Source organism: Lissotriton helveticus, chromosome 12 (genome assembly GCF_964261635.1).
Source record: "Lissotriton helveticus chromosome 12, aLisHel1.1, whole genome shotgun sequence".
NCBI lineage: Eukaryota > Metazoa > Chordata > Amphibia > Caudata > Salamandridae > Lissotriton > Lissotriton helveticus.
Genome location: NC_136073.1, coordinates 599,708,126 through 599,734,035, shown reverse-complemented (window position 1 = coordinate 599,734,035; position 25,910 = coordinate 599,708,126).

Genomic DNA, 25,910 nt, shown 5'->3' with positions numbered 1-25,910 from the left:
CCAGCCATGCGTCTCTTTTCATTTGACTTTTCCTGCTTTTTAAAGCTGCTCGGTATTCCTTCCTTGCTTCGGAAACGAATACCTGTGATTTATGATGTGAAGGGCCGATTTTAAAGCTTTTAGGGCCTTGGTGCAAGGTTCCTTAAACCAACCTTGGCTGTAAGGGGATGCTTTTCTGGGTGCCCGAGTCAATATTCTTTTAATCTCTAGTGAGATGTTAAGGAAGGAGCAGCTGACCTCCTGGCGGTCGGCTGAGAGGCAGATCTGGATATCGTCGTGTGTTTTTGTTACCAGTGCTTGAAAAAAGTCCAAAGGCACCACTTTTTTCCATTTAAGGCAGAATTCATTGCTACTAGCCAGCTTCAATGGAGGTTTATGGGAAAAGGTGCTCATTGAACTGGAAGGAGCACATAGTTTCAGGTCTAAGATCACCGCAATCTGGTAGTGGTCGCTTAAGGCTAAGCTGAGTGTAGCCCAGTTCAACACTATCCCCGCGTGTCTGGCAGAGAAAAGTGTGTAGTCGATGGTAGAATGACAGCCTCTCCCGATGTAGGTAGGGTAAAAAGGCTTGGATGGAGTGCATAGTTCGTTGGCATACACAAGACTGAGATTGAAAATTAAATTGTTAAAAAAGTTGCCAACTTTCGTAAGGGCGAAATGTGTCCGAGCATCTTCCCTGCAATTTCCTAACCCACAAATTTCCAGGCCACTACAAGGACACAGTGGACAATTGAAATCCCCCGCCCAGGGAATCGGTAACTCTTTGGCTGTCTGGTACACTAGTTTTGTTAGGTCTGCCTTAAGATTTTTGAAGACCATTTCAACTGAGTTGTGTGGGATATTATTATAGAGGTTTAGCAGGATTAACTTTTTTAAAGTTCCTCGCGTAAAAACAATTATTTGATAAAATTCTGCCCCATTAAATTTTACATCTATCGACCCGTACTTAGTTGAGATGTATGTACAGAGCCCCCCCTTGTTCCTACCATGAGAACTAGGCATGGCTGGTGTGTGTAGGGTCTTGTATCCCAAAATATGTATCTCGTTGGTTGTCCACGTTTCCTGTAGGCAAACGATGTCATAGTGGGAAGCAGTGTGCAACCATGTGGGATTAGTATATTTATCAGATAATCCTGCCACGTTCCAAGTAAGTAAATTGTCATGGGGTGCCTGAATTAGATCGGAAGCGCTACTTTTCTACAAGCAAGGAGACCCTCCCTGGTACCAATTAAGGGGATAGCCGGGGAGTCGTGGGCCCTGCCTGAGCTTAAATAATCTATGCCTCTTACTAAAAGATCAGAATTGTTGGATTCGCACATTGGAGGGGAACTGTCCGGGGCCTTAATTTGGGTAGGCGTAATTTCTAGATCATGGACCTCAAGATCACATGTTTGGAGTGGTAACTGGTCGAGGCGTGTATGGGGTAAGGCTGCAGCATATACATCCTTGATCGATTTATTGCTAGCATGGGTGCTATTTGTGCCTTCAGGTGTGTCTGGTTTGGGAACAGAGGAGGTAGTCCCGACCCGGCTGCCTGATTTTAACCTAACCTTTACGCTACCAGAGGTTTCTCCAACAGAGGTAATATCAGGCGGCCGATTGGACAGCTGGCCTTCTATTAGAACGTGGGGAACAGGGGGCCTAGCTGTGTGAGTAGATAGAAATCCGCCACTCCGGGAGAAATTAGGTAGTCAATCCACTGCCTCCAAACAAGAAAATGTGGCAAAACGGTTGAATGTGGGAATATTAAAACGTGGCCTCACTATGCTGTCCCTAGTTAATAGTCGTGGTATTGATTGGTGGGTCATTAAGGAACGGGGATAAAAATAACTTAGATCGTGTGTCATTATGCCTTCCTCTCCCCGATCAGAGTACCAATCTGCAATGTGTCTGGGTGCCCGGATAGCTCTGAAGTTAACGATGATGATATCCCCCCCAATGTCCTTTGGTCTTTGGCCAACCCATCCTAATCCTCTGACGTGAAGAATTTTGCCGTCAATATTGGGGGGTAGAGGCCTATTGTGGCTTAACCAATAAACAACTTTATTTCTTAAGTCTTGGTGGCCTTCTATTTTCCCCAGAGCCAGTTCTGGTACCCCAGCAAGTACCACTACATAGGGTGCTGCCTCAGGTGGTAAATCAATTTGGTGTGTTACACCCCTTTGATGTTTATTGGATGGCCGTATGTTGGGAATAATTCCATGGGAACCATCTGGCCTGTTTGACAACCCCCCTGAGTTATTACCGTTGTTATATGAAGTCTGTACAGCATCTATAGTCTGCGATGCAGTGGTATTGGCTATGATTGTGGGTTGGGGGACCTTAGCTGTGGATGGAGTGACCTTTTTGGGAATGAGGGCCTTTGATTTCAGATCCGTTGTTGTTAGTTTTGTAGGGTGTTTCAATGTATGGGTGGTCAGCTCCCTTGTAAGTTCTATGTTAGTGGAAGTTAAAGTTTCAAGGGAGGCGAGTTGCTCTGCAATCTTTTTGACCCTTGCAATTAATGGTAATATGAGAGATTTCATCAATTGCTCAATATTTCCCATTAGGTCAGTGGTAGAGGGAGCTAATGGCTGGAAATGGTCCCGTATGGTCTTTTTTGTGGCTGGTTTTGGTCTCTTTTTGGATTTTATTGCGTGTGTTGGTGTATCTGTGCTGTTCTCAATATGCTCAGTGCGCCCACGCCTACTTCTTTTAACTATCTGTCTAATGGCCGCGGGTTTTCTGTAGGATTTTTTCCTCTTGGTGTGTTTAAGGGGGAGTTTAGGTGTGGATATAAGATCCTCTAGTGAAGACTCAGACGTTATGGTGATGTTAGAGTCGTGTCTCTGAGTATCCTTTGAGTGTACCGTTGAACCTATTGAGTCTAGCAGTTGATTGGGGATACTTATGTCCCTGATCGAATCTGTGGGGGTTACCTCTATTGGCGGTGTGATTGCCTGTTCGATTTGGTCCAGAGATGGACGCTTTTTGTAGAGGGGTTCTGAAGAGAGGTGCCGCTCGGCGATGGCTATCTCTCGGTCCAGCACCGAAGCGGCCCTTGTAATAGAGAGACCGAGTGTCCCTCTAACAAAGCCGCCCACCACAGAATTTCTGCCCTGACTAAGGCGAGTTGTCATGATTCTTCAGGGCTAACTCCCGAGGTATGGAAGCAGAACACAACAAAATGTAATGTGACCAATATTATATACGCATGAAACCACAGTTAGTCGCCCATATAGCATGCGAGCGTAGAGACAATGTTATTGGCTTACTCTCAGAGACACGGTGGGCAGATGTAAGCGGGGTGGCCCAGTCCAGTCTCTGACGGCCCCAGACGGCCCGCCCTTTGCCTGGGCTTAGCCCGGCTATGCCCGCGCGCGTCCCATGACGTGGGAGGACAGGCTGCAATTTAAACGCCACCGGGCGCAATGGGGGCGTGTTCATCCACAGGAGTGCAGAGGCTTCTGGTTGTCGTAGTCTCCCCGCACAGCAGCTGCGCCCTAGATGATTGTAGGCAGCGGCGGCGGGGGAGAGAGCAAGCTGCAATCAGGCAGCGCCAGCAGGGGTCAAAGCGGGTGGCAAAGGTAGCGGTAAGCCCCGACTGCAACAGGCAACCCAGGTCAAATTCTTTTCTTCGGCGGTCGCAAACAAGTACAGAGTGAACAGAGTTCCCGCTCTGACGGAGGACAGGCTGCAATTTAAACACCACCGGGCGCAAGGGGGGCGTGTTCATCCACGGGAGTGCAGAGGCTTCTGGTTGTCGTGGTCTCCTCGTACAGCGGCCACGCACTAGATGATTGTAGGCATCGGCGGCGGGGGAGAGGGCAAGCTGCAATCAGGCAGCTCCAGCAGGGGTCAAAGCGGGTGGCAAAGGTAGCGGTAAGCCTCGACTGCAACAGGCAGCCCAGGTCAAATTCCTTTCTTCGGCGGTCGCAAACAAGTACAGAGTGAACAGAGTTCCCGCTCTGCCGGAGGACAGGCTGCAATTTAAACGCCACTGGGCGCAAGGGGGGCGTGTTCATCCACGGGAGTGCAGAGGCTTCTGGTTGTCGTAGTCTCCCCGCACAGCGGCCGCGCCCTAGACGATTGTAGGCACCGGCGGCGGGGAGAGGGCAAGCTGCAATCAGGCAGCTCCAGCAGGGGTCAAAGCGGGTGGCAAAGGTAGCGGTAAGCCTCGACTGCAACAGGCAAACCAGATCAAATTCCTTTCTTCGGCAGTCGCAAACAAGTACAGAGTGAACAGAGTGCCACTAAGTATAGAAACCTGTGTCCACTGTCGGGCGTCTCGGCCACAAATCCCTGGTCCGGGGTTGATAGTCATCTGCCGCAGAGGCCGTAAGCTTGGGCGCCAGATAAGGGTGACGGCCCTCGCCCCCTAATCGCGGGCAACGAGGGTCCTCAGCGATATCGGGGGCAAAGATCTCCAAGCAGCCCTGCTGCTCTGCTTTCCGTTGCCTTACCTTACTGTTTCCAGTCAGTCCCCGGGTCTCCCAAGTGATCCAGTGATATGCGGGTAGGCCTCAAAGCCGGGGACCTCGTGCAAATGATCCTCAGCGCGAGCCCGCCCAGCCGCACACCTCCGCTGCAGCCGCCTCTCAGGTCCCCGGTGCTACAATCCTCGCCGTATTGTCCGCCTCACCTCCGATCGGGCTCCTGTGTATCCCTTTGACTCCGCTGCTGGTGGGTGGTGCTCCGCATCACAGCTAATGCTTCATATCAGACGCTCTCTCAGCTCCCGACCGCCATCTTGGATCCGCGAAGCTCGTACTTCGGAAGAGATTCTTCTGCGGGGCAGGTCGCCAAGTCAGCTGTAAAAGCAGGATCGGGTGCCCTGACTGGTAGTATGAGAGATCCCCCGTGTGTGGGGAGCTCTTTATTATTCGAATCGGATGAATGATGCGGATTTATAGGCGAGGGTCAAGGAGCCGCTTCAGCAAGCAACCATTCCCTTCGGCTGCTAGCCACGCCCCCGTAAGAACAGTATTGACAGCAAAAAATAGTGTTTGAGGAGACTGATGGGTGCAGCACCTTGAGAAAGCCCACAAAAACGACAAAGTGCCTTTAAAAATGTGAAAAGCTTTGAAATAAAATAAACTAGTACCCAAATAAATACTTAGCAACACTTTTGTTGCTGGTGGGAACCAAAATAAAACATCAAAAGGCATGTGGATTCGTATCACCCTTAACAAGTGGAAAAACTAGGTGGCACACTGTGACGAAAGCATATATACAGGTTGACTTGGTATGTACATGTAAAGAAACCTTGTGGCATGAAAAGCGACTGTTTGAATGGGAGGCTAAAAAAAAAAAAGTAAAAAGGAATGATCCAACTACACTTTGACTGTAGGAATCGAAGGACCAATCGGCACAAATTGAAATAAACCACACAATGGTGACTATTGGTGATGACGTGGTCTAAACATAGTGTTATAATCCAAACACACATAAAGTTTTCACTCAAATATATACAAACTCCAGCACTACGAAATCAATATTGTAATCAAACGTCCCGTAGGTATGCAGCTGTTGACCAGTAATCCGGGTCACAACTAGAGAAAAGAGGGATTGTGACAAGCCCCCCCTAAGATTAAATTACATGACTTGCCCAAAAATTCAGTGTTAAAGATAATATATTGTATTCCCACCATTAACTCAAAATGTTGGAAAATTTTGTAGGGCATTGTAGATAGGTTCCTCCAGTTTAGCGCACAAATCCATTTCAGCGCGCCATTGTTTCAGTGTTGGTGGGGAGGTTCGCCTCCAAGCACGAGCAATGTCTCTCTTGGCTACCAGAGTCACCAGTCCAATTAATATTCTGTCCCTACAAGACCCTCGCATCCCATCAAGTACCCCCAGCGTGCCACTCTAGGCAATAAATGTATGGAAGTTCCCAGTACCGCTGATAGGGTAGCACCAACCTGGTGCCCTTAAGGGGCAATCCGTGGGCACAGCTATACCATATGAAAGAAGTTGGCCTCTGGGGATTGGCAGCGCGTGCAGCTGGTATAAGTGAGGATCTGCATGCTGGCCTGTCTCGGGGGAGTCATATAGGTGTGGTGGAGATAGTGCAGTTGAATTAATCATAGTCGGGCAGATATCACTAGCTCCCAGGAAGCTCTCACCACTCAACCTCATCTAATTCCCAAATCCAACCCTCCCACTTTTGATGCAGTAATTCCAATGAATGCATTATGAACCAGGGCTCTGTATAGTTGAGAAATCCTGCCCTTACCCCACTTCCTCAACAACATTGGGCTTCAGTCGGATAAAAGTCTATGAGGTCACATAGATCCTCACTGTAAGATTCAAGGGATTGGTGTATTTGCAAGTACTGGTAAAACTGGGTATTTGAAAGAGAGAACTGTGTCTGAAGGTCAGCGAAAGAGTACATGGTGAGCCCTTTCCCAATGTCTGACAGTGTGGAAATACCAATCAGGTCCCAGCGATGAAACCACTTAAGTCGTGTCAATTGTGCAAGCCAACAACCTCTCCACATGTGAGTCTGCCCTGTCAGGCACCCCTTCTAGCCCATAAATCAGAGGCCCCCCTCCATATCAAGAAGACCACCCTGGTGACCTCTGGAAGTGATAGGGGGAGCGGGTAGCTATACATGTAGTGCATTACACTATTTTGGCCCAAACCACTTTGCTCCAGCCAATATACTGGGTCGCTCCAACCGCCTATCAACCAGCCATTCATAGCTAGGAGATGGGAGGCCCAATAGTATACACTAATATCCATCCACTGCCTCAATCTCTCCCTCACAGACCGAGTGACTACATGTGCCCTTAGCTATACAGGCAGGGCGCCCACCACCAGAGGAAGGAGCGAAACAGCGATGCCACCTCTGTAAACTAAGTGTTTGGAATGTAGAGCAGAAAAGTATGTAATATGTAGAGAAAATGGGGAAGTATCATTTTTAATAATGCAACTCTACCAAGAAGATTTAACGAAAAGTCCGACCATGCATTTAAGCTGGCCTTTAGACTACTCAAGAGGGGGAACATCCTTTACAACGCAACTTTTACCACGCAGTGTCTTTACGACGCAACTTTTACAACGCAAACCATTACAACGCATTGCGCTGGGGGGCGCTCTAGGATAGGGAATAGGTTTAATGTACTATCCAACACCTTCCCTACTATCCGCGGGGACTGGAGTTGGAATAGTAAATTAAACTTCACTATCCAGCGCCCAAAAGCACTATGCGTTGTAAAGGTATTCGTTGTAAATACAGCGTTGTAAAGGCATACGATGTAAAAGTATGCGTTGTAACATCATACATCCACTCAAGAGAGGTGTCAAGTTAAGGGCACAGGTGAGATCCAGTACAGTTTCCACGTTCATTTCCAAGTACTTGAAACTAAGCGGGCGAAGGGAGGTATCTGTCCTCCCATTGGTCAATGCACTAGCACCCCTCAGAAGGACAAGGAGAGACTTTGCCCTGTTAAGGCGCAGGGTGGAGACCTCCTCAAAAAGACAAAGGAGATTGAGGGCCCAAGACCACCAGGTTTGCAAGATAAAGAACAAGAACATCGTCAGTGTATAACATGATTTTTTTTCCCTCAAAGGCATTCGCCCAGTGCTAGCCCTCGAGCTGTGCAAGGACTTAATCACCATGGCAAAGAGCAGTGGGGAAAGGGTACAGCCTTGCTGGGTTCCCCGTTCAATTGGATACAATCGCAGGATTGCATCCAGTTGATTGGGACTTGAGCTGTCAGGCACGAGAAAAGAAGTGACACCATTGTGCGGATATGTGGCACATACCATGCAACCCTTCTACTAGATAATCGCAGTCAAGAGTCTCATAGGCTTTTTCACAATCAACAAGGAACAACACTAAGTCACATATCAGTTTCTCTGCGTCAGCAAGGGCACATTGCAATAGTCGGATGCAATGACGGGTACTGCAATCTGGCATAAAGCCACATCGGCCAGGATGTATTAGGGAGGTGAGAATTGGGTGGAGCCTAGTCGCCAGGATCTTGGCATATACTTTAATACCTGCATTGATTAAGGAAATGGGGCTATAGGACCCACGGTCCAGCGAAGGCGGATTGGTTTTAGGAATGACAACAATAGTCGCCAGGTCTCTGGAACGATCCTTTTCTGATGGCCTTTTTGTAGAGCCGAAGTAGCCGGAGTAATACTCCAGGGAGAAACCATCTGGGCCAGGGGTTTTCCCAGCCTTCAGGTGAATTTCATCTTCATCAATCGGTTCCTCGAGGGCTCTACACTTGGTCTGGCTCAAAGAAGGAGTTGGTATATTGTTAAAGAGGCTGCGGACTGTGGGTGTAAAACTGCCTGTAGTAGGCTGCAAACGCCTCCGCAATCTCGGGGGCTAAGGTGGCTATACTTCCTGAGACATCAGTAACCGCGGGTATAAATCGTGAGGCAATGTCTTGAGTCACCAGTTGATCCACTCTCGCCACCGGAGGACGTTGAACCAGACGAGGAGCCGTGTTGCGCATTCAGTGCCTACGAAAATTCCATGGAGGTCTAACTCTGGACGGAACCAGACAGTCTACTTTGAAGTTTTGTGCCTGGGTTACTATTGTCAGCTATTTTCATAGCGTGTTTGGAACATTGGCTTTCCTGCCATCCTCCGGGGCAGTTGCCCCACCGTCAATCACACCCTGGATACGTTGATAGGTTCTGGCATTACATTTACCAGGATTTAGTTTTCAGGAGTTCGGTACCCTGTAAAGGTCGGTCAGTGTGGTACAAGCCTTCTGTCCTTTTATATCTTTGTATGGTAGCGGAACACATGATGATATTATCATGTCTGATACAAATTCAAGATTGAGCCCCCGTGTTATTGTACTTTGATTTGACTTATTTCGCAATATTTAAAGGACAATTTAGCCAAATAAGAACTTGATCTACTGCGTCCTGACGAAGGAACTGAGGACCAGGATCCTTTTCCGAAACATGCGTCGGCGCCTTCCTTTTGTTTCTATGTTGTATGTGTAAATTCTATGTAACAATGAAGATATGGGATTAGGCGGGGCACAGCTGTTGTTTGTAACGGTAGCAAGAAGTGTAGGTAATTGCGTGTGCACTCTTGGGTCGTGTTTCCGTCGAAGCACGTTCTAATCACTGTACTGTAGTGTAGGCATGGTTATGCAGCTACATCCCCAATGGAGGCACAACGATAGAGTTCAAAACAATGATTCAGGAGTTTCAGTTGCACATTTCAAATGTTTATTTTAGATATTTTTCATTTTGTCCATAGATATTAGGTTCATATCTAGTGCCGACTTAATGAAGCATGGTAGAAAGCGGGGAACGCCTCCGATGCATTTCGGGCGGATAGCCCTTTGTCAAGGAGCGCTGTAAGGAAGACGAAAGAGCGCTGTGAACTCAAGGGTATATGGCAGCTTGTGATTTTAAAATGCTTCATAGTGCCGATCAATGGGGTGAACTGTTTAAACGAGTGGGAGAAGGTGGAGGAGGTGAAACGTCTAGCGTCAGCGCGTGACCGGTCCGGTAGGTGGTGAAGGGTGGGGTTGTGCTGGGTTATCGGTATCAGCGGTACTTACTTCGTGGGTGGGTTCGAAAACCTCTAACGCTTCCAGTGTGGGTTCGGGCGAGGTGCCTAGTTGGAATGAGGACGCGGGAAGCTTTAAAGAGACGCGGGGTGACGGGAGTGAAAGAAGGACTAAGGTTGTGATCTGTATGCAGTGTGGGGGCCATCTTGGAAAGGTGTCAGAGCTTGGGCAAAGGTGAAACGCAAGCGCGAACAATGCAATAACATGTGTATGAAAAAACGGTACAACAATGCAAGTGAGGTATAAACATAGTAGATTACAGATGACAACTAAATTCAATCCGGTCGTTAAGACCGTGAGGCTTAAGGGTGTGCAAACGATATATCCAGTACAATTCTCTCTGGAGTAGGAATTTACGTGTGTCTGTTCCTTCTTTCTTCGAAGCTGTTTCCAAAACGATGAATCGCAATTGAGCGATAGAATGTCTGGCTTCTGCAAAATGCATGGCAACATTAGATTTCTCATGTTTCAATCGAATGTTCGATTTGTGCTCATTTAGGCGTATTTTGATTTTGCGTTCAGTCTTGCCTATATATAGTTTGCCACAAGGGCATTTAAGGGCATAAATAAGGTTCGAGGTGTCACATGTGGCGTTGACTTGAAGTTTTATAGGATTGCCTTGCATGGGATGTCTGATGGTGTTTCCTTTTATGATGGAATTACAATGACTGCAATTCAAGCACGGTAATGTGCCTTTATTTACAATAAGTTTGGGAGTCGGTTTATTGAGTATTTCTTGTATGTTCTTACTCCTAGAGTATGCAAATAAAGGAGGTTGTTGGAAGATGTCCCGAAGGTCTGGATCCACTTGTAAAATGGGCCAGTGCTTGAGAATTATTTTCTTGTACATCGTGCTAGATGTGGAAAATTTCGAGACAAGTACAGTCCTTTGATTGTCTGTTTTGGGTTGTTTAGATAGAGCTTGTTCTCTTGTGATGTTCGCCACTCTAGTTTGTGCCTCGATGAGGATGGATTCCGGATATCCTCGACTTAGGAAACGTTCTTGGGTTTCTTTTATGCGCTCAGAAGCGGTTAGTTCATCGGACACTATGCGTTTAACGCGTAGCATTTGTGAATATGGCATGTGTTTTTTGAGAGCTCCCTGGTGGAAGCTGGAAAAATGGAGGGTATTGTTGCGATCAGTTGGTTTCCTGTAAAGATCAGTGCTGAAGCCTTCCGGTGTTAGTGTGACATTCACATCAGGGAATGGGATGGTGTGATTGCTGATTTGCCAAGATAGTTGTATGCGTTCATGTTTAGAGTTCAGATCGAGTAATGCCTCGTTGAGAGATTGTTCGGTGTTACTCCAAATGAAAAAAAGGTCATCAATGTACCGAGCGTACATAATGGTATTGTCTTGGAAGGTGGCATTGGCATAAATGTGACGTTTTTCGAAATCTTCCATGAAGATATTAGCGTATGTGGGAGCTGCGCAGTTTCCCATCGCCATTCCGGATAACTGCAAGTACCATTGATTATCATTTTGAAAGTAGCTGTGATATAGGGTGAAACCCATGAGTTCCAAAATGAATGTTTGCATCTCGGGGTCAATATCACTGTTGAGAAGGGCCGCTTCTATTGCTTCAATGCACGGCTGATGTCAGTTCACTCTATACTTCCATACCGCACCAAGGAGGTACATTGATGAACTTTTTTTCATGATCGCAACAATACCCTCCATTTTTCCAGCTTCCACCAGGGAGCTCTCAAAAAACACATGCCATATTCACAAATGCTACGCGTTAAACGCATAGTGTCCGATGAACTAACCGCTTCTGAGCGCATAAAAGAAACCCAAGAACGTTTCCTAAGTCGAGGATATCCGGAATCCATCCTCATCGAGGCACAAACTAGAGTGGCGAACATCACAAGAGAACAAGCTCTATCTAAACAACCCAAAACAGACAATCAAAGGACTGTACTTGTCTCGAAATTTTCCACATCTAGCACGATGTACAAGAAAATAATTCTCAAGCACTGGCCCATTTTACAAGTGGATCCAGACCTTCGGGACATCTTCCAACAACCTCCTTTATTTGCATACTCTAGGAGTAAGAACATACAAGAAATACTCAATAAACCGACTCCCAAACTTATTGTTAATAAAGGCACATTACCGTGCTTGAATTGCAGTCATTGTAATTCCATCATAAAAGGAAACACCATCAGACATCCCATGCAAGGCAATCCTATAAAACTTCAAGTCAACGCCACATGTGACACCTCGAACCTTATTTATGCCCTTAAATGCCCTTGTGGCAAACTATATATAGGCAAGACTGAACGCAAAATCAAAATACGCCTAAATGAGCACAAATCGAACATTCGATTGAAACATGAGAAATCTAATGTTGCCATGCATTTTGCAGAAGCCAGACATTCTATCGCTCAATTGCGATTCATCGTTTTGGAAACAGCTTCGAAGAAAGAAGGAACAGACACACGTAAATTCCTACTCCAGAGAGAATTGTACTGGATATATCGTTTGCACACCCTTAAGCCTCACGGTCTTAACGACCGGATTGAATTTAGTTGTCATCTGTAATCTACTATGTTTATACCTCACTTGCATTGTTGTACCGTTTTTTCATACACATGTTATTGCATTGTTCGCGCTTGCGTTTCACCTTTGCCCAAGCTCTGACACCTTTCCAAGATGGCCCCCACACTGCATACAGATCACAACCTTAGTCCTTCTTTCACTCCCGTCACCCCGCGTCTCTTTAAAGCTTCCCGCGTCCTCATTCCAACTAGGCACCTCGCCCGAACCCACACTGGAAGCGTTAGAGGTTTTCGAACCCACCCACGAAGTAAGTACCGCTGATACCGATAACCCAGCACAACCCCACCCTTCACCACCTACCGGACCGGTCACGCGCTGACGCTAGACGTTTCACCTCCTCCACCTTCTCCCACTCGTTTAAACAGTTCACCCCATTGATCGGCACTATTAAGCATTTTAAAATCACAAGCTGCCATATACCCTTGAGTTCACAGCGCTCTTTCGTCTTCCTTACAGCGCTCCTTGACAAAGGGCTATCCGCCCGAAATGCATCGGAGGCGTTCCCCGCTTTCTACCATGCTTCATTAAGTCGGCACTAGATATGAACCGAATATCTATGGACAAAATGAAAAATATCTAAAATAAACATTTGAAATGTGCAACTGAAACTCCTGAATCATTGTTTTGAACTCTATCGTTGTGCCTCCATTGGGGATGTAGCTGCATAACCATGCCTACACTACAGTACAGTAAATTCTATGTAATCTTTCACTGTTAGGTCTTGTCGTTATTGTTTCACTGTGGCTTAATTGTGTTTGGAAGCTTTTGATGAATGTTTGGATGTTTGGTGTGATTAGATGAATGAATGATATTGTTTGCCTATTGTGTTTGAGGATTACTGTATATAGTATGTTTGTATGCTTTGTAAATATTGTACATATAGAATAAGTATGTTGATAACGTTACTGTGCTATGAATATGTTTTTCATGTCAGAAAATTATAACAATAAAAAAGAAAATATGTTTTTCAAATATGTTTTGCTGTGGGACAATGTTAATATATATTCAATGAAGGATATATTACCGAGATATTGATGTGATACCTAGGAGAGGTTTGTTCTTGTTCTTCTTGAGTCACCAGTTGATACAGGAGCACACCATTTTTGTTGCTGTGTTCGTAGATACGTTGGATGGCTGCCCTCCAACAACGATGTGCTTCACATAGGAATAGTTGCTGTTGCGTGACCTTGTCTATATTGAGTTGGCGGGTGAGTGTCTCAGTGGTGCCCAGGTCATCCTAGACTCATTGTCAAATATGTGAGTCTCCAGGTGTAGGAAAGTGGGTTTCTGTTGCAGTAACCCCCCACTTTTTGCCAGACTACTGATGCACTTTTCCTTGATGTGCCCTGGGTCTCTGCCAATCAGGTGCCCAGGGCCTGTGTTCCTTCCCCCAAACTAACCCAATTGACATCTCTGGCCACATGTCAGCCCCTGGTAAATGGTACCACAGGTACCCAGGGCACTGTGACCAGAGAAGGCCCTAAAGGCTTCAGCACTTATTGTGCCACACTTAAAGGCCCTGCACCCTGACACTCACACACTGCCTTTGCAGGCTGCATGTCTTGGTGCAGAACAAAGTGAAGAGTCGACATGGCACATGGTGTGCCATGCCCACAAAACACTGTCCTGGCATACATCAGTCACCCCTCTAGCTGGGTGCCCTATGCCAGTGGTGAGGGTACAGGTGCATGACCCCAGTACCCCTACAGTACCCAGGTCCATTCCTGGGCACTGTAATAGCAGTACTGCCATTAGAGTATATGGTGCTGGGAGGTTGTCATTACGAACTCCACAGCACCATAATGGCTGCACTGAAGACTGGGAAGTTTGGTATCAAACTTCTCAGCACATTAAACCCACACAGATACCAGTGTGGGATTTAATGTAAAATGCATGACAGAGGGCATCTTAGAGATGCCCCCTAAAACTGGACCAACTTCCAGTGACCTGACTGAATGGCTGCCTAGGCTGCCACCACGAGACATGTTTCTGGACCCCCGGGTCGAGAGCTTGCCGCTCTAGGGAGTCTGAAACAATGCACATCCTGGGACAAAGTGCCAAGCCTCCTCCCCCAGGGTGGGCGGGGTTCACGGAGGAGAAGCTTCAATGGTTTATCGCCTTTGTGAGCCTCTCCAGACCACTTGCTGCTCTCAGCAACTGGTTCCCACTAGTTCTACCCCCCACTTTGGGTGGGAGACCCGGTGGGAAAAGCAAGAGAGGAAGAGAGGTGTGCCCACCTCTGCCAACTCCACCCCTAAGGTGGGGGAGGTGAGGTGAAGCACAACCTCGAGTCCCCGCCATCTTGAGGATGGGGGGACCCAGCCAACCAGGAACAGGCTCCTGCCCCCCTCCTACTGGAAAAATTGCAGAATAGGGGGTGCACCCACCCCAGGGAAGCGACCCATTGGTCCCTGCCCTTTACCTACCTGTAACACCCCTAAATGTAGTATTTAGGGGCACCCTGAACCTTCCTTCCTCAGATCCAGCAACCACAAGAAAAGAAGAAAAACGAGAAGCCGTGCAGAGCTAACAAGAGGATGACGTCCACTGACTTGACCCCAGTTCTAGAGGCCTGTCTCCCCTCGAATCTGCTCCTGCGAAACCCCGGCGTGTCTAGGGAGCAACCTCAAAAACCCTGGAAGGCCTGCCTGCATTCACTTTCCAAGCTGTTTCTCCCGTGAACACCGGCCATGTTTAAACTGCAGCTTCTGGTGCCAGCCAGAAACCGCGAATCCAGCACCCTCTGCACCCGCCGAGCCCGGCTCCTGCTTGAGTGAACAAACACCACGAAGAAGTCCCCCCAGCGATCGTGACCCAAGATTCGGCGACTTCTGACCTGCCTCAAGCCTCCAGATGTCGCCTGCAATGCAGAGGCCCCCCCACCGCGACCAGAGAGGGTAAGAAAATCCGACGTGATACTGCCCATCCCACAGTGATGTTTATTGGGTTAACCTCTTGTCTCATTCTGGGAAGAAGAGCGAGACTCGCCAGCACAGGAGTACCGCCTTTGTAGGTGCCAGTGTTGAAAATAGACAATGTATATGCACATAAGCGGCGTTCATTTGCGTTCACTGTGCCCCTTGTTGTAAGCAGAACGGATATCGCGAATCACTGACTGTGTTATCCCGCCAGCGTAGACCCCTGCATACACGTACACGACAGCCATTTTGGGCACCATGGCCTCTCTGCCCGTTTTGTTAAACCCCCGGCACCCCTCCCCGCGAGCACTGCTCATGCATCAGCCATAAAACCCTCTCCCTCTGCGTGACCCTGCTCTAGAAGTAACACTCCAGCTCGACCCACACCCCCCCATTCCCTCCCAAGACCTTTTGACCCGGTCCCAAGTCCTAAGACCAAGCCTCATGGATGTACACCCCCCTTTCCTGCCCAGCATAACAAAACCGTGATACACCAGTCGAAGTGCCCGATCTTATCGCCTGCCCAACCTTTGATCTGATCATCCCCTCCTGCCCTCGTGTCCTGTAGGAATGTCCGGCTGAGAGATCACAATCTCTTGTTACATTCAGGAGGGGAGGATGACATCTGAGCGACTGGTATGGGAATAGGCCTGAAGCTGGGATTCCAAGCATGCTTTCTCCTACTTCAAAGCGTCTTTATTGCAATAAGGAATGTTTGTGCATCATAAACATGTGTATAAAAGACGAAGCCTCAGAGAAACTTGTTAGAGCACCTCCTGAAGACACTATGCGAGTGTCCGAAATGACTGGCTCTCCTCATGAGAAATAAAGCTCTGTTCTTGCTTCCCTGTTTCCAGCGCCCATCTCTTTATTTGGTAATTGTTCAAGATGGGAACCAAGAGGCGTCTTACGCCAGCAGCCTGGGCATCAGGTGCGTTATGGGCTGACTTTTCCACAATTGGCGCCCCAACGCGGGGTCCTTCAGCGACATAAGGTTCGGTAAGAGAGGTCCAGACGATGGGGTGAACATCTAAACGATTGGAGTATACCTGCCTTGAGAGGGCCCTCGTCCGGCTGCTGATTGAATGAACTTCACCGATTCCGAATGGACCTCTCTCTCAAGTGACCTACTGTCCTGACTGGAATCCCACAGGAATGCTGCGGTAAAAACATGGAGAAAGAGAACGATTGGGCGCTGGAGAAAGGAAGGCGAAGAATTGCCCACACGGTCCGGTCCGGGTAAGATTAAGTAGGACGTCTTTACGTCCGATTGGTAGGATGGCTTTATCCATCTGATTGATTGATTGATTGTATTTGAAGTATTGGTTCTCTTTGAGACATTTTCTATTTGCAAACAGCGATGAATAGGAACGTTCCTCTCTCTTTGCAAATAGTAAAGGATAGGTAATGCAGACGTTTGTCCCCCATTGTAATCCGTCATGCCTATTTTTTTCGCCCCACTGATTGTTTGTTATCGATTTTTATCGATTATTGCTCTTTGAGATATTCTCTGTCTGCAAACAGGGAAGAATAGAAATATTCTGCTCCCCTTTTGCAGATAGTGAAGGATAGGTAATGCAGACTTTTGTCCCCGTTGTAATCCGTCATGCCTGTTTTTCTCCCCATTGATTGATTGATTGTCTGGACATTTATTGTTCAAGGAATAGTTCTCTTGAGGTATTTTCTGTTCGCAAATAACATAGAAAGGAAATATTCTGTCTAGATCTTTGCAAATAGTGAAGGGTAGGTAATGCGGACCTTTGTCCTCCGTTGTAATCTCTCGGGCCTATCTACTCCCCACTGATTGGTAAACTAGTTCCTCCCGGACCATTTATTAGAGGTAGGTCATCTGGCTTGATCAGAGGGCACCCCTAATAAAAAGGACATATGCAATAATAATGAAGTAATCACCGTATCCTGTTAACAGAAACTTAGCATGAAACACGATAGGAATAAAAAGGGAAGAAAGAAATAAGAAAGCAAAATCAGTAGGCCACTGATGAGTTTTTTGATTTCGCTAGAAATAAGAAACGTTAGAAAAAAGCCCGTAATAAGAAACATGACAATGGTGAGAGAAGCCAAGCTTGACATCGCGGCAGCCACGAGGCGACAAGGCTTCGTCACCCCTCACTGCTCCAAACATGTCTGCCCCACCGCCTGCCACGCCCCAATAACGGTAACAAGATACAAGTCAACAGATACCTACCCCCATTCTGGAAACTTCCGAAATGCAGCAGGTTCACGGCTACGCCCATCCGGAAGACGAGATCTTCGGCACGTGTAGGGCGGGTCCTGCTGCCAGCCGCCGGCCGGAGGTCATCGAGTAAGGTGGGCCCGAAGAAGAGCCGAGGCCGATGGGGGCCGGCCGTCCCCACTTCTTCAATAATGGCTGCGACAACACTGGGGGGGGATGTCTTGCTCATGCCACCGACCCCCCCCCCCCTCGCATCTCCTGGTCCAGCCACGGCTTGATAGAAGCTCCCCGTCCGGCCCTGAAGCGGCGCCTTGCAGGCCACCGGGGGGGGGGATGTCTTGCCTATGCCTCCGACCCCCCCCCTCTCATCGCCTGGTACGGCCATCATGTATATTAGCGCCGAGGAAAACGGCGTGGGGTGCGCTGGGAGGGAGAGGCGGCGCGAACGAGCCTCTCCCACCTCCCCAGGTGGAGGCCCCCAGTGGCACCCCCAGCGCTCCACGCACCCGACAAGGGTTCGCCGACTCTTGTGATGCAGTGACTGCTGAAACTCGTAAAATGGCGATCGACCGTGCTGGAGCGGGCCCGGGGTGAAGAGATGGCCCGGCTGCTTGTTGATTAAGAAGCGGGTCCCACCATCATAAAAGTTCTCCTCGACCTTGAAGATTCTATAGGAGCCACGGGGGTCCCCGACCCCCGCAGATACCCCCGATGGGGAATGACTGCCATGATTGTCCGCGGAACGTCGGCGCTCCCATGCTGACGCCAGCCTCAATTTGAATGACTAAAATCCTGCAGACTACAGTTCGGATCAGTTCCGGTGAAAACCCAGTAGGAAAAAAAAAATGTGTCCTCCCTCCCCCCCTCCCTTTTTGACTGATGGTTCATACTGCCGATCCCTTTCTGTTGCCCTTTAACGGAACTTTTTGGACTGCCGAAAGAGGCTCTGGGCCAACCACGAGTTGGTGGAGATTTTGACTATGCCTGGATCTGCCTGGCTGCACCCAAAATGGCGCTGGTACGAATGAAATTTTCAACTCCTTGTTGTACCCCGATTGCTCCACCTTGGTGTCATGAAATATGTATACAGTTTTTAAAAACAATGAATTGATATGGGATGGGTACTGATTATGTGTTCGGACAATGAATTGAAGTGAGATGGGTGCTGATTGAACATTCGGACAATGAATTGCTGTTAAGTTTGGCGCATCATGATTATTGAAAGTTCGAATTTCAACACTTATGATACTTGCTCACACTGAAGTTTCGATATGATTTTATTGCACTTGTCGCACTTTTATTATGAAATCAACGACCACCGACTCCATTAGGTGTTCCACTAATAAGTATCCCCACATGTACAGTTCTGGCCGGCCCACGGGGTTGTAGGCCCGTATTTATGCACCGACATTTTTTATTAAAGATTTTTGGAGAAATCGTGCGTAGTTGTCACGTGTAAATTGGTAAGTTTCGAGTAAATGACCACTGTTTCCGATATAACTGAATTACAGGTGAAATGGCTCAGCTCGATTAGTTAAGGGTTAAAAAGTATAGTACGCAGAAATATTGCAAATCTGAATGGTCCAGGTTTTTGTTGTATGTACTTTGCATATTCTTGTACAACCTAAAGCAACCGCTAAAAGATCCTGGTATTTAGCCCATACTTTATACGCTACCTGTATCAGGAAAATTGTGCTAAAAATGCCCCTAAGTCGCCCCGAAGGAGTGCCACCTGACCTCCCTGCATACGATCCGTAGTGCCACACTTGGGCGACCTATGCTATCCCCAGGCTTCCGATAAATCATCTCTCCCACACTAAACGGTCCCCCTGGGCTCAAACGCCAAGTTGGCAGGGACTGCATCCCGTGGAGATAGGCCGAGTATGTAGTAAGTAAAAGCCTTTTCGAGTTTATGCGCGCTAATGTGTTTTTTTAAATACTGCCCCCGTCCCCCTTCTTTTTCCCTCTTTCTGCAGGTCACATCGGAACGTCGATTAAAGTACGAAAAAATGGTGATCTAGCGGACGACGAGAACGGAAAAAGGGGTTCGATTATGGTACCTACACACGACAAGCAACAAATGACTATTTCTCTCCCTGAACTTAGCGCTTGGGAGGACAGCTTGAAGCGGGAACTACCAAATATGACTTCGCTCGGCAAGCCGAATACAACAAAGAATGACGTGCACTAATAAATAAATTCCTACGTTTAACTAAAAAGGGAAAGTTTAAGGAATATTCCGAGGTGAGGTTTACCCAAGTACCTTCTGTTTGGAGGACTAGGAATGTTGCCAGAGTTTAAAATCTACTACCTCCTTTTCGCACCCTCATAGACATAAAACTCAAAGCTGCCCCATTGTAAGTGTGTGCAACCAAAGCCACCAGTGAAGGCAGCCGACGATAAAAGAGAAGAAAAAGGTAAAAAGAGCTTAGGATGCTAAGGATGCGCAGCATACCGGAAGAGATCATTTTGGCCAATAACTGTTCTATGTTTTGTCTTGGACTTTTTGTATATAATACATGTACTGTCTCCCCCGCATGAGTTTGTGTGTACGTAATGTATGGATCTACGGCATCCCTCTGCCTGTGTTTCTGTATTACTTAACCCCTGCTGTTCTGTGTTGTGTGCGCACTGAATGGCCCATTATTGTACACGTTTCTCTCTCTCTCTCTCTCTCTCTCCATGTCATACGTGTACCGAATGGACCATTTAGAGTGCGGACTCTCTCTCTCTCTCTCTCTCCCTCTCTCTCTCTCTCTCTCTCTCTTTCTCTTTCTCTCTCTCTCTCTCTCTGTCTCTCTCTCTCTCTCTCTCTCCCCCCCCCTCTCTCTCTCTCTCTCTCTCTCTCTCTCTAAAGTCCCCCTGTTCCCCCCTCCCTTGTGTGGTAACGATGTGCCCCACCGGCACAAACCTAATTGGGTCTCTTCGAACACAAAGGTGTTCGGCAAAATTTACAGGAACTAAAACGATTATAACTTGCAATATTACTACCTCTCCTTTCTACAAAACGACAGAACCCGAGTTGGTAACGAAAGAAAGGACAGGTAAGACGACTGATGTCCCCTAATCTGGCCATTTATATGGGGACTATAATGTCAATGGTCTTCTGTTTTTCAGCTCGTTAGAAATGCAATCCCCAATGCCCAGATTGCCTCACCCCTCTGCACTTAAGGACTGTGATGTCCAAAGCGTTCCCGCTTCTCCCGATTGACCCCAGCTCCCTGTCCAAAGCGTTCCCGCTTCTCCCGATTAACCCCAGCTTCATGTCAGCTACCCCCGAAGCGTAATTGATGACCTTGATTAACGGTCACTCCCCAAGAAGAGCATGTTTTACATCTGCCCCCCCCCTCCCCCTTCTTCATGACGATAACGCCCCTGCTTGCAAGGGTTAGCCGACCCCGAAGGGAAATGTAAGATTGTCAGTACTTGGGTTAAAAAGAAAAAGGGCGAGTCTCTACCTAAGGACTCGATTTCGAGTTTAATATAATACACTGTTGATAGAAGTCTGATTTCTCTCCACGTACGTCACGAATGAACGCCAACTAGGCTTATGAATTCAGTGGAAATGCCCTCCTACATATTCCATAAGTGATGACTTCTGACTGTGACCGATGAACCTATCCCCCACTTACTTAGGATTGGGGACGGAATTAAGATGTATAAATGTCTTCTCCTGCCAGTTTCTCTAAAACTTGTTTTTTTACCCATTCAAAGATACAATCACCGGAGGAGAGGAGCTGGACGTGACGCACAGCCTGGCCACAGATCATGAAGCACGTGTGACCTCAGCCAAAGGTGGAGCCACAGAGCAACGAGACGCGGGACGAGGCACCACTCTCAAACTCGGCAGATTAAGGAATGAAGGGCTGCCTTGAAGCCCTCGATTTGCTGACCCACTCGTGCCTGAAGTCCCCGTCCCTTTTGAGCCCGACTGATGGGCCTGCCTGCTCGTCGTCCTTTGCTCCTTTGGTCCCTTGGTGTTTTCAAAGATCTGATCCCACTCCGCCCTCTCTTCCCTTGATTATTCAACAACATCACCCTTTTCGCGTAACTTTTGACTATAGAATGAGGTTTTGCCACGGAAAAAGAAAGACACGCAGGTGCCCAGCTTGAGGCACCCCTAAGAAAATCAGTTAGGAAACAGGACTGTGATCTAACAGCAGAGGACTGATCGCACCCTGCAACGTGTAAGGATGAATCTGAGCTGGACCTATAGCTCCACCGCCGGTGCTCAACAGCGCCAACAAAAGAAGACGGACTCTGTTGAAAAGACATTGTGACGAAGACCCCCCCCTTCCTGAACTTTCTACTCACCCCCTTGACTAATTGCTTGTATCGAACTAAATTCCTCCCTCAACCATTTTGTATTGCTTTCTAAAATGTTTCATCGGTCACTCATGTATTTAGTTTTCCAAAAGTCTCTTATAGCACTGACAAGACCCGAAGGTATCAGAGCACTTTTTACTGTATGTTGATGTCACCGGAGAGAAAGTCAGAACCTGATTCTATAATGTGTCGGAACCTCTTTCTTTATTAACCCCAACTAAGTATTATACCGATCTCTAGACTTGTATGAAGAACCCAACAAATGTAAACTCACATGTACAGCATTCCGCCAATCGTATCGACTGTATAAAAATGATCTAGCTTATGTGAAAAAGCGGCGACTGTTGAAAATAGACAATGTATATGCACATAAGCGGCGTTCATTTGCGTTCACTGTGCCCCTTGTTGTAAGCAGAACGGATATCGCGAATCACTGACTGTGTTATCCCGCCAGCGTAGACCCCTGCATACACGTACACGACAGCCATTTTGGGCACCATGGCCTCTCTGCCAGTTTTGTTAAACCCCCGGCACCCCTCCCCGCGAGCACTGCTCATGCATCAGCCATAAAACCCTCTCCCTCTGCGTGACCCTGCTCTAGAAGTAACACTCCAGCTCGACCCACACACCCCCATTCCCTCCCAAGACCTTTTGACCCGGTCCCAAGTCCTAAGACCAAGCCTCATGGATGTACACCCCCCTTTCCTGCCCAGCATAACAAAACCGTGATACACCAGTCGAAGTGCCCGATCTTATCGCCTGCCCAACCTTTGATCTGATCATCCCCTCCTGCCCTCGTGTCCTGTAGGAATGTCCGGCTGAGAGATCACAATCTCTTGTTACATTCAGGAGGGGAGGATGACATCTGAGCGACTGGTATGGGAATAGGCCTGAAGCTGGGATTCCAAGCATGCTTTCTCCTACTTCAAAGCGTCTTTATTGCAATAAGGAATGTTTGTGCATCATAAACATGTGTATAAAAGACGAAGCCTCAGAGAAACTTGTTAGAGCACCTCCTGAAGACACTATGCGAGTGTCCGAAATGACTGGCTCTCCTCATGAGAAATAAAGCTCTGTTCTTGCTTCCCTGTTTCCAGCGCCCGTCTCTTTATTTGGTAATTGTTCAAGATGGGAACCAAGAGGCGTCTTACGCCAGCAGCCTGGGCATCAGGTGCATTATGGGCTGACTTTTCCACACCAGTGTGTGTGTGTGTGTGTGTGTGTGGGGATGGGACCATCATATAAGATACCTAGGCCATTGTCCAGGCTCAACAAGGCCAACTCTGCCATCTAGGCTAAGTCCTCTCCGACCCTCGCCCATCCAATCATTGGTGACCAGGAGCTACAATGCCGTATATAGTATAGCCAGATGTCCACAAGCCTCAACTCACCAGTGAACGTTGATTGACGCGAGCATCCCAGGCGATGCCCTGAGTCGGCGCTCCCCAAAGGAATGTTCGAACAAACTAGTTGAGCTTCTTTGGACCAAGCATTAGAAAGTGGAAGCAGAATATTTTGCAGGATATATTGGTACTCTCAGCCTTGGCCCGAAAAATTCCTCAGGATCGAGTCATTGCTCAAAAGGGTCCACCTTTCGACAGCCCCAAATCTGTTTGCTATAATCCTAATAAGAAAAAAACACACACAGACACACACACATACACACACACACACACACACACATATATATATATATGTAAATATATATATATATATATATGTATATATATATATTCTGTAACAAAAAAGGGTATGCCGCACTCAGGAACTGTATTAACTCTGTCTAGTTGGCAAACTCCACAGCAAGATTAGTCTGTCACACCGACGCGTTTCAGGCACACGCCCTTTCTCACGGTGGGCGGCACTACTTTTCTCTTTGCTTAAAAAGGCTTTGCATTACAGCCCCCTGTCTTAGGATTTCTGGGACTTGTAGTTCATATATACATATGCAACAAAGTGACACCTTTTGTGACAGTTGTATATCTTTGTGTAAGGTTACATTTTCTAATACTAGCATATTTAACAAACAATGTGTGCAATCGCATTATATGTGTAAAAAAAGTGCCAAAAAAAGTATTAAAAATGTAACCTTACACAAAGATATACCACTGTCACAAAAGGTGTCACTTTGTTGCATATGTATATATGAACTACAAGTCCCAGAAATCCTAAGACAGGGGGCTGTAATGCAAAGCCTTTTTAAGCAAAGAGAAAAGTAATGCCGCCCACCGTGAGAAAGGGCGTGTGCCCGAAACGCGTCGGTGTGACAGACTAATCTTGCTGTGGAGTTTGCCAAATAAACAGAGTTAATACAGTTCCTGAGTGTGGCGTACCCTTTTTTGTTATAGAAGATTTACTGGACCTGTGGTTGGTCCCACGCACGCACCAGCCGAAGAGCGCTCTAGCTTCAACCGCCATTGTTTGTATATATATATATATATTACCTACTGGCGGTCGCCAGTAGGTATATATAGTTAGGATTTTTTCTCTATGGGATTTTTGAAAATTCTATGTCTAATAACTTTGGCGTTTGTGGACGGAATTGGCTGAAATTTTCAGGAAAATGGCACATTTTGTTTCTGAGCAGCCCTTGAAAATTTGGGGGGGGGTTCGTCAAGGGGGGGCTGAGAAAAAAGGGGGGTCCCAAAACGTGTTTTTAACATTGAGTTTTCCATAGGGCGGTTGGCCTCACTTTTAGCCCGAACGGCTGAATGGATTTGCACGAAACTTGGCAAAATTGTAGGGACTGGTAGCCCGATGTGCCTTTTGTAGGTCTCAATATATGTGCTACAGTGGATTTTGAGAAATTAACGTTCAAAAACAAGATGTATATCTGTAACAGCGGACCGGGCAGCGCTCCAGGACGCGTACTTTTCGCGCAACGGAGCTTTGTGAAGCGAAGCTGATTGGTTCTCCGGCGTCTGTCAACATTCCAAACAGTCCGTAGCGGCCGCCATCTTGTCTCTCGGTAGGATCGAGAGACAAGAGGAGGCCAAAGCGAAGGGGCAAATGACCATAAGGGGGAATAGTAGATCCTCGCTGACCCCCTAGGTTTGATGTGGAGGTTTTAAAAGGGCCCCGCGGGGCAAAAAAAAAAAATAATAATAATAATCGAACGGCTGAATGGATTTGCACGAAACTTGGCAAAATTGTAGGGACTGGTAGCCCGATGTGCCTTTGCTAGGTCTCAATATGTGTGCTTCAGTGGATTTTGAGAAATTAACGTTCAAAAAAAGATATATATCTGTAACAGCGCACCGCTTCGCGTACTTTTCGCGTTACGGAGCTTTGCGAAGCGAAGCTGATTGGCTCTCCGGTGTCTGTAAACATTCCAAACAGTCCGTAGCGGCCGCCATCTTGTCTCTCGGTAGGATCGAGAGACAAGAGGAGGCCAAAGCGAAGGGGCAAATGACCATAAGGGGGCATAGTAGATCCTCGCTGACCCCCTAGGTTTGATGTGGAGGTTTTAAAAGGGCCCCGCGGGGCAAAAAAAAAAAATAATAATAATAATCGAACGGCTGAATGGATTTGCACGAAACTTGGTAAAATATTAGGGACTGGTAGCCCGATGTGCCTTTGCTAGGTCTCAATATATGTGCTTCAGTGCATTTTGAGAAATTAACGTTCAAAAACAAGATATATATCTGTAACAGCGATCCGCTTCGCGGAGATAAAATTATATCTGTATTACCTAGCTGTTGCTAACACCAGTTAGCGACGGCTAGTAGGAGATAGCGACCATCTTGGGCCCCACTTTGCATGTGAGTGATATTTATCACTAATGACATGCAAAGTGGGCATGCCAAGATGTTAGCGACTGGAAACAGTCGCTAACATCGCTATCTCCTATTATCAACTTTTGGAAATATTCGAGATAAGCGCGAATATCTCCAAAAAGTAACAGCTGCCCTGAGCAGTTCTTAGCCATGTTATCCAATGGGAGGTGGATAACATGGCTAAGAGCATTAGCTCGGTAATGCATGAATATCGCTGAGTTTTCAGCGATATTAATGCATTGCGGTCGTTTTTTATCGTATTTGCGATAAACCTTGATAATAGCAAGGTTTATCTGCGATAATTTCTGACGGTAAAAAAATCTTTGCAATGCATCGTTAGGGATAAATATCGCTTAACTTTGGTAATATGCCCCAACGTCTGTTAACGTTCGATTCGAAGGAAATCAGGAAGTGTTGAAAAACATTGTCTGCGCCATCTTGTCTTTTTTCAAATGCCACACTTTTGTCGTGCACGGCAGCCATTTTAGATGCCTTGACCAGACCCACTCTGTGCACGCTGTCGATCCTTAGCATGGCTCCCCACCCTCGCAAGCATCTCACCCAGGCAGTGGTCACCCCCGCTCTCTGTCTTATGCATGG